This window comes from Dipodomys merriami, unplaced genomic scaffold (genome assembly GCF_024711535.1).
Source record: "Dipodomys merriami isolate MVZ:Mamm:240054 unplaced genomic scaffold, mDipMer1.0.p SCAF_63, whole genome shotgun sequence".
Taxonomy (NCBI): Eukaryota; Metazoa; Chordata; class Mammalia; order Rodentia; family Heteromyidae; genus Dipodomys; species Dipodomys merriami.
The window spans coordinates 3,617,764-3,627,650 of NW_027206213.1; the positions used below are offsets into that span (position 1 = coordinate 3,617,764).

The 9,887-nt window shown below is 37.7% G+C and overlaps 1 long non-coding RNA gene across 2 annotated transcripts in view; it reads left to right on the top strand.

Moving 5' to 3' along the window:
- The window catches only part of LOC138815182 (uncharacterized), a 55,031-nt gene extending 46,336 nt beyond the window's left edge, over nucleotides 1–8,695 (top strand). For both annotated transcript variants that reach the window (XR_011368199.1, XR_011368200.1), the window contains exons 4-5: nucleotides 5,696–5,822; nucleotides 8,556–8,695. This is a non-coding gene — a long non-coding RNA (uncharacterized lncRNA). The remainder of the gene's footprint in view (nucleotides 1–5,695; nucleotides 5,823–8,555) is intronic.
- Nucleotides 8,696–9,887: the final 1,192 nt, after the last annotated feature.

Below are 9,887 nucleotides of genomic sequence, written 5' to 3' on the forward strand. Positions count from 1 at the left end.
AGTGAAGCCTTAAAGCCATCACTTTCTAGGCTGGACGTCCTGAAATTAGAGAGAAATTCTACTTACCTGTGCGTGGAGACTGATAACCATCCCAGTCTCTGTTCACAAAGTCATGGATTCCTTTTGGTGGGCATCTTGTTCCCTAGTGGGATAACTTTGAATCTGGCCAGAGGAAATGGCTTTTGCCAATGTCTTTAGGTCACAGCATGATATGCTAATTATTAGCAATTTTCTTCTCTTCCTCCATTCACTACTTTTGTTCCCACTGCTCCACACTCCTTGACAATGGTCTCTATAAAATTCATCTGAGCTCCTCTTATCTCCTGGCTACCAGTTGGGTTTGGCAAAGTAGAATTAGCATGGTAAGAAAAATGAAGAAAGAGAGACCAAATTAGTCTAATTCATGTAGGTCTTTTTTCATTGTCTTCCTTCCTCCTCCTCACTCTTATGCCCCATATCCCCTAACTATTCCACAGTGGTTACTAAGTCAGAAGACATTTAAATCCAAGGTCTTCCTAGAGGAATATCAATGAGTAACCCAACATTCTGAAAATGTTTAGCTCCGTTCCATTTCCTTAAGAGCTCCTTCTCTTCCTTTTTCTCTTCCATAAATTCTTCAGTAAAAAGCTAGAAGAGCTTCTGTTTATTCTTTTTTAAGTTCTAAGTGTCTTATTCAAGTGGCAATAAGTGGTTAATCCTCTATAAAAGTTCTTGAATATATTTCTTGTAAGTTCTAATTCTGAAGAAGAAAATGTTATAAAGTTTTTAGTAAACTGATACTTTGTTATACAATAATTGTGTTGGTGTATTCCATGTTCTTCAGGAGCACCAGCATGGCTCTGCTGGATGGACCTTCCAAGCTCTGGCCCTCACTAGGAGTCAGTGACACTGTTCTCTCCCCTTGTTTCTAGAGGTCACAGGACTTTTGCTATTGCTAGCCCCTGGATGCCTGCTCAAATCTTTGTGGGTTCCCTCTTTCCACATCTCTGCATATGGTTCTTTTATTCAATTCTGTTAAATTAAACCCTTTTGAATCTGTCATCTCTTTCTTGTTGGGACACTGAGACGGACATATAGGAAGCTTTTTCAAAGCTGCACAGATGAACCATATAAACTAGCAGAGGGTCTGGATACTGGTGACACTTTGAAATTCAGAATAAATGCTTGCCATGTCACTGAGGGATCTCAGATTTCAGGACTGGCTCACTAATAAAATCATGAATGTTTACAAATTTTTAGTTGCAGCCACTGCTTGCAGAGCCTTTGCAACCACTCCAAGGTTTTCACCACCCTCGCTGGTTCAGGCCGTCTTCAACTGTCATACTACTTTTTCATGTGCTGCTTCCCCACCTGAAGCCACTTTCTCTTTGGCTGAAGTGGGTAGACAATGGAGAATAAGATCTCAGAGACTGAAGTCAGATACAGCCATATCTAGATCTGCCTGTGGAATCGACTTAGCGGTCCTTCTTGCAATACAAAGACACATCCACACCACTGTTACACTATTGTAGTAAGGAGCATTAACTTCCTCACTTCTTGCCTTTCAGTGGAGTCAATGAATTGTTTCACAGAATGTGTGAACCACTGAAATTGTTTTGCATAACTAGACTTGTCCATTTATGTCCTCATAATATACCCCAAAAGAAGCATATGCTAGTTAATTGTGGGTCTGCAGCCTCATCTTAGAAGGAGTCAAACAGAGCACACTACATGCTACATAGCAACTGGTGCAAGGAGGATAAGACCGGTTTGTAGCCAGAACCCAGATTCTGGAGACAAGCCTAGGCCAATTAAGCTATACCCATGAGCATAAGAATAAATGGTTCTTCTCCAAGACACCGAGTCTTCATGTGCTTTGCAACACAGCATTATGATAACACTAAATGGCCAATATATTACCTATATAAGTCTGAAAAAAATATTTCAACTTCCCAAAGCTTCAGTTTTCTTCTCAGGAAAATGGCATCTATCATAATAATACCTTTTGGGGTTACTATGAAGATAAACAATACACACCGTGGTTTGTATAGTATTTGACATAAAAGTGCACAAGAAGAGTGAATATTTTGTTTAGCTTGTCACCAGTAGAAATTGCATGTAGCCTTCTATGTTCACTCAACTTTCACATCATTCATGACTATATGGTCAGCACTGTAGCCCCATGATGATTGCCTTTCTGTGAAATGCCATCCTAGTAATTCTCCATGTGATTCATTTGGCATCATATATTATTATCTACTATTTTTGAATATATACTATGTACAGGATACACAACTCCAGATATTTTTCCTTCCATCCATGACAATATAGGGCTGGACAATAGCAATTCTTAAATATGCATGGCTTGCCAAACACTGTTAGAGGTAATTTTCAGGTCATTTGAATTTCCATTATAATTCTATGTTATAATTCTACTGTTATTCCAAAAATATCCAAGTCCTTTGCCCTATAATGGTAGGTCCAGGATTCAAATATGTGTCTTTTTGGTGTAAAACACCACTAACTCTTAAGTTTATTAGGAATATGACACATAACCAAATAACTATATTAATTTAATGCAGTTTTATGTCTTATCATCAGCAAATGTGTCTTTCAGATATACAGAGAGGATATATATGATTTTCTACCAAGCATTTATCCAACCTCATTAAAAGACCTGAGATATGCAGGGGAACCTAGCCAATCCAGATAAACAACATATTGAAGTCTCAGAGCTTATCATTATTGTGATTAGAAGTAGAGTTCAGGTTGGCAGTAGTCTATTAATATTTACACACTTCTTCGAAAGACCTATCAGTCCTGGTGTCTGAGGGTTTCCCAACACAAATGTTTCCACATCCAGAAGGCAATTTCAACAGAATGCATGAAAGAAATGAAGGCACTTCTTTAACTTCAACAGGAACAAATCAGAAACACACAGACACATATCTTGTCCTCATAAATTATCTGAAGTTTTTCTTTCCTTCCCTGAAAATGTACAAAGTTATCACATAGCCTTTGTTTCATTGGAGTATTGATAACTTCAGTTATCTACATAACCTAATCATCTTTAAACGAGACTTTATTTTTTTCTCTGACTTTAAGGGAGGGTCTTTCATGTTTGAATTGTGCCTTATTCTTGTTTCTGATGGTTTCATGGCTGAAATTGCTCATAGGAGATGAGTTAGTAAGTCATCCCAAGCAAAACAAAGTTAATATCAGCTATAAGAAGATCATTTGATTTGCCTTTACATGACATCTCTAAAATGGCTTATGTTATGTATCACACTAATTTTTTTACTGTGAGAAAGAACCTTATACATAAAGTACATCTACTTTTCAATTCTGCAAATTGAAGCTATTTTCTAATGTTGTTTATTCTTTAACTAAAGTACTAAGAGTTTCATTCAAGTGGCAATAGGTGGCTAATCCTCCATAAAAGTTCTTGGACGTATCCCTTGTAAATGCTAATTATGAAGAAGAAAATGTTATAGAGTTTCTTAGGAAATCAATACTGTATTATGCAATAATTGCATCTGCAAGTGTAATGTTCTCCAGGAGCCCCAGAAGAATGAAAGAGGTCACCGGGTGAGATGGTGCAAATGGTCCTCGCTTGACCTGGAAAATCTTCTAGAATTTGAGGGCTAGCAAAGAGCTGAGATGTCATTAAAATATTTTCACAAGTACAACATTTATTATGGAAACCAAATTGCAAGAACATCTGTCTGGTTGACACTTTGGCCCAAAGTTGGATGTAAACCTGGTAACAGTTATAATTGAAACTGTAGCTTCATTTTTCTCCCAAGATCTTTGATATTTCTCCCCGATTTTGCCTTGTGGAGTAATTTATTTCTCAAAGCTACAGCAGTTAACTTTTGTTTTCCTAAACCCTCCTTGGCAAAAATCCCAGCTCCTTTAGCTTTTTAACCAAGGAATCATGGAAGGGAAGAAGAAAGGAAAGGGGCCCTTATGAAGATAGAAGAGAGCTCAGAAATCATTCTTCCAAGAATTTCTGGGTCACTGTCTAATTGATATGCCTATTGGCAGGCTTTAAGTTTAAGCTTTTTCTGACTTCACAAGCAATTCTTATTCTGTACCCAGCCATGTGTAAAGACTTGAGGCATTGAACATGGAAATCATCCCCCCCAAAATAAAATAAAAGACCTATCCAGAGCCACCTAATGCACTCAGAGTGAGGGACTGTACCATAGCAAAATATTCCAAACAATTGTTTTTCCATTATGATCTTCAGCCTGCCATTTATTATTATTTTATTGCATACTTTTAAAGGCAATGTTCCATTTTACTTAGATCATTAATTTGCAAAAATCATGAGATACGAGCAGAGGTGGTATTTTTTATGGCCCAGGCTACACCTCCACAGGACCCCAAAGGAAATGAAGTATGGGTCTCAGCACATTATAGCAGGAGGCCCTGGGACCACAAGTTCTATATTCTTCTACAAATAGAAAGGACCAGAGTACTTTCAAAGGAATAATACAGCTAAATCAATAGACAGATTCATAAATATTTGATAATATGAGTAACTAAATAGACAAATAATAGACTGCAATTCTGACCACCAATGGGGCAGAGCAGGAAGACTTCAAGATGTAGAATCTAGAAATCTTGGGTCTACTTGTGCCCTGTCACTTACCAGATGAATAACCAATGCCACTGAACTCTGAATGTAACTCATTCATGATTCTGTAAAATGGTAATAATACCTATTGTGGTTGACAGGTAGCAGAGTCCCTCTGGGACTGGTGGCTCACATAATTCTAGCTGAGATCTGAGGATCGCAATTCAAAGCCAGACTAGGCAGATAAACTCATAAAAACATAAATTCTTATGTCCAACAAACTAGCAAAACACCAGAAGTAGAGCTTATGCTCAAGTGGTAGAGTGCCAACCTTGAATGAAAAAGCAAGCAAAGGCATGGGACCCCGAGTTCAAGCCCCAGTAATGGCACACACACACACACACACACACACACACACACACACACACACACACACAGAATTCTATTTCCTCTTGTTTGTTGTGTGACCTTTAACATCCTTATCTTTACACTTGTACATGTTTGTCTTTAATAAAAAAGCTTAATAGTAACAGCCAAGTACCAGCTATAACCCTAGCTGTTCAGGAGGCTGAAATCTGAGAATTGCAGTTCAAAGCCAACCTGGGTAGGAAAATCTATGAGACTCTTATCTCCAATTAATCACCAAAAGGCCAGGAATGAGGCTGTGGCTCAAGTAGTAGAGTGATAGTCTTGAGCAAAAAAAGCTCAATAACAGTGCCCATGCCCTGTGTTCAAGTGCTAGGATGACACACGTGCACACACACACACACACACACACACACACATGCATACACACATACACACATATTAATAGTAACAAACCCTAAGGATGAAGGCCAAAATTTGACAAATCAATGTAAAGTGTTTGGAATACTGCCTATTACAAATTTTACCAGATATATTACCACTTGCCCACTATTTTGTGTACAGGATAGTTATGAATTATAAAATACAATGTTAGCTATTATTCTTATTATACTTACATTAATTTTAGTTCTTAGTTACAATCAGGAGAGTCAAATCTAGATAGCTTAAGCAGAAATAGATGTTAAGAATATTGAAAGACCATATATACATTATATGAACATATATATGTATATATACCTTCCCTCCTTCCCCCTTCTCTCTCTCCAGGACTGCTTCTTTTTCAGTGAGAGAACACTGCCTATCTTTAGGCATTGTCTACCCTGGATACTGGACTCCAAGAACTCTGCCACTACTCAGAAGAAGCCTTCTGTTAGGACCAGGTCAAATTAAGCAGGTAAGATGTTAGACTAGGGAAGAAGGAAATTTAACTGGAATAATTAAGTCCCAGGACCTACAAAATAATTAAATGCAAACTTCAGAAAGGGGAACAAACCTGTGGCTTGACATTTGCTGAGAAATGCAAAGCTAGTAAAAATAGGGCCAACGTTCTGCAAGGCTAACCACCAATGTCCCAATGTCTGTTTCTGTGATTATGCTTGCTCAGCAAATATACTAAAACATGAAACTTGACCCTTTGCAGTTAGGTTTTATTGGTTAATAAGAATAAGGCCAAACTTGAATGGTAGGATCTCCCTTTAGAAGAAATCCTCCAGGTTAATCAAAAACCTAGAGATAAAGGTTTGAGTAAATGAGGGGTTAAATAAAGGGTTACTAAGATTTGATAATAGATAAAAACTAGGGAGAGTTTACAGTATGCTCTGGTCAATATCAGTTAAACCCAAAACTGGGAACAAAGAGAAGATCTAGAATGAGAACTTTGCATTGATTGATTATTGAAATTATAATCACCATTTATGATTACTGCTAGACTACTAGTTCTGCTTTTGTAACTTGCTTTCTTGCTGATTGCAAAATTACCACTGACCACTACTTGTGAGTGGCCTCTGTGGTTTTTGTCTTTATATTCCCTGACTTATTCGAATTTGGGGCCACTCTTTGACCCCTGAATGATGGAGAGTGGTCCCCACATGGAGAAATAAAATATCCTAGCTTGATTGTCTGGATCTCATTCTGGTATTCAGGAAATTTTCTGGATAAAACTCCTTCCTACCCAGAAGATCCCAGAAGGTTTGTCTATCTCCTTTAATGTCTTCAAATTACAAATGGGATTGGCTTTGACTAGCAGAACTGAATCGCCTTCTATATCCATATCCTCATTGCAACGGAGTCTAGCCAGGTTATTTTTAGCCTTACAACCTGCATAGTGGAGGAGGAACAAAAAGCCCATGGAACACTGTGATGAGTATGGATTGATCCCACCAATAATGTGTTATAGAAAGATTATTTTTCAAAAAATTGTCTGGGGGGCTGGGAAGGTGGCTCAGTGGTAGAGCGCTTGCCTTGCATGCATGAGGTCCTGGGTTCGATTCCTCAGCGCCACATAAGCAAAAAGAAAAAAGCCGGAAGTGGCACTGTAGCTCAAGTGGTAGAGTGCTAGCCTTGAGCTGAAGAGCTGAGGGACAGTGCCCAGGCCCAGAGTTCAGGCCCCATGACCGGACCCCCCCACACACAAAAAAAATGTCTGGCAGTTAATTTTACATCTAACAAGGTAGAAGTGTAAAGTTTTAGGTTTCTCAGATATTAATTAGGAATTTCTGGAGATGACTAATAATTATTTTTTCTAACTCTACTGTTACTAAAGATAAGAAAGAAGAAATGGCCCACCTGTGTCTTCTGGCATTATACTTTTCCATGTGTAAAAGATGAATGATGACCTTTACTTCATCTTCACCCTCAAGAAAGCTAGGTATAGACCTCTATGATTTGGAAAAGATAAGTTGATATTCATTCCTAGAAGAATGACCAGAGAGATCTTTTTTTTTTTTGTCGGTCATGGGGCTTGAACTCCGGGCCTGGGCGCTGTCCCTCAGCTCTTCAGCTCAAGGCCAGCGCTCTACCACTTGAGCTACAGCGCCACTTCCGGTTTTCTGGTGGTTTATTGGAGATAGGAGTCTCACGGTCTTTCCTGCCCGGGCTGGCTTTGAACCTCGATCCTCAGATCTCAGCCTCCTGAGTAGCTAGGATTACAGGCGTGAGCCACCAGCGCCAGGCCAGAGAGATCTTAAAAGTTCAGTCAAAGAACAATGAGCTAGGCCAGGTACAGCAGGCTCATACCTGCAATCCAAGCTACACAAAAAGCAGAGATATGGAGGCTCACCATTCATGGTCAGTTTGAAAAGGGCTAATAAAGAGTTGAGCATGGTTGCATACACTTATCATCTCAGTTACACAGGCAGCATAAACAAGAAGATCAGGGTCAAGTCCAGCCTTGGTAAAATGGCTAATCCCTATTCAAAAGATATCATCAAAAGCAGAATGAGCTGGAGACAGACAGAGCTCAAGTATCAGAATGCCTGCCAGCCTAGTGGAGTACAGGCCTGGAGTGTGAATCCCAATATCGCCAAAAGATGGTATTGTCAGTACCACTAAAACAACTAAGAGTATTTCAAATAAAAATGGTAATTATCTACAGGTCAGGTGTTAGAAATTGTCCAAACATAAATGCATTTAGAGAGTCAAGAAACACATCTATTCCTCTCCCTTTGTTGTATATATGAACCCCTGAAAAATAATTCAGCTCTCCAGGACTGCTTCTTCATTTAAACTCTGATATTTTCTTGAAGTCTTAAAGTCCATTTTGATGGAAGTACATACAAATTTGAATATTTCTTATCAACAGAAATGATTCTCTTTTAAAATTACAATCATATTTCTATTCCCAAGGAACAAAGGAAACAAAAATCTGTATAATCATGCTTTTTTTCACTGTACTTATAAAAAGTTCATCAATTACGATTAATGTCAAAAGAAGTAGGTTGGCTCATATTTATTGCTTGTTATTTTCGGTCAGTCCATTCATTGTGGTTTAATGAACTTTATTTTGATTTTCTAGGAATAGGTTTTATTTGCTTTTCTGAAATCAAGCCAGCAAATGCTGGATACTGAGATGTAGAAATTATATTCTTTTTGTTGCCTATTTAATGATGAATAAACTTTTCTATTCCAGTTATACATAAAGAAATCAGAGCAAACCAACCCTTCAAAAGTTCTTCTTATAGGCACAGACATGAGACATGAAGCTGAACTTTATCCATGTGGATTAATTTTCAGAGTCTACTTATTTGTACCAATAAAAAGTAAGCCTAAGCCAACTGCTTTATTGTCTTGTTATTGTCTTGGATTCTACAAACGCATCCATGCCAAGGCAATAAGAAAATAGTTTAGATTATTAGAAATGATAAAAATTGATTATTATTTCAAAAGTATATAATTTTTTGCCTATAAAACCTAAGAGAATCTATTGAAGAAAAAAATGATTACTTAAAACAGAATTTAGTTCAATAACTGCTCATACATAGTAATAAAAAAACAATGGTATTAAAAATAAATAGTTTTCTTCTTTGTCAGTAATTATCAGCTGGGGGAAATGAGAAAAATGAGTTCACCCAAATAAGCACAAAATATAAGGATATCTAAAGACAAGCTGAACAAGATATATTTATGCCAGGCATAAAGAAAAATTCAGTGAATATGCAAGGCTTAGGGAAGTATTGAAACAAAATACATAGAAAGTTTCAATATCACAAGAATTAATTGACAAACCTACTAGAATCCAACATGGAAATTTCAACAGTATTTGTGGTAGTAGGATGAAGGAGAGGATGGAACCAAAATGTACCTGAAGGAAAAGTCAGGCAATAGAGAAAATGTTTCTCTGTAGTCTAGTAGGAGATCAGCATAGAACTGGATGAGTCCTGTCTCTTACATTTAGAGTTTGGGAATCTAGTGCAAATCACTTTTCCATGGCTTCTCTGTCCAACTTGTGAAAAGAAAAGGAAATCACCCTTATCCTCATGGTATGCTCCTTGTATTCTACATCAAACCAGAGATACAAAGGTTGCTATTGTCCTTATCCAAAATCCGTAATAATAATAATAATAATAATAATAATAATAATAATAATAATAATAATAATAATAATAATGCCAGGTGCCCGTGGCTCATGCCTGTGATCCTAGCTACTCAGGCGGCTGAGAACTGAGGATCGTGGTTCAAAGCCAGCTGGGGCAAGAAAGTCCATGAGAATCTTATCTCCAATAAACCATTAGAAAACCTGAAGTGGTGCTGTGGCTCAAGTGGTAGAATGCTTGCCTTGAACTGAAGAGCTGAGGGACAGAGCCCAGGCTAAGTTCAAGCCCTTGCTTGACAAAAAAAAAATTAATGAATATGATCCAGAAATCATAGACTATATGAATATGTACATATATGCCAAAGATCAGACAGCATATAAGGAATGAAAGAACTGATCTAGTTCAACAAAAACTTGGGCGTTTAGGAG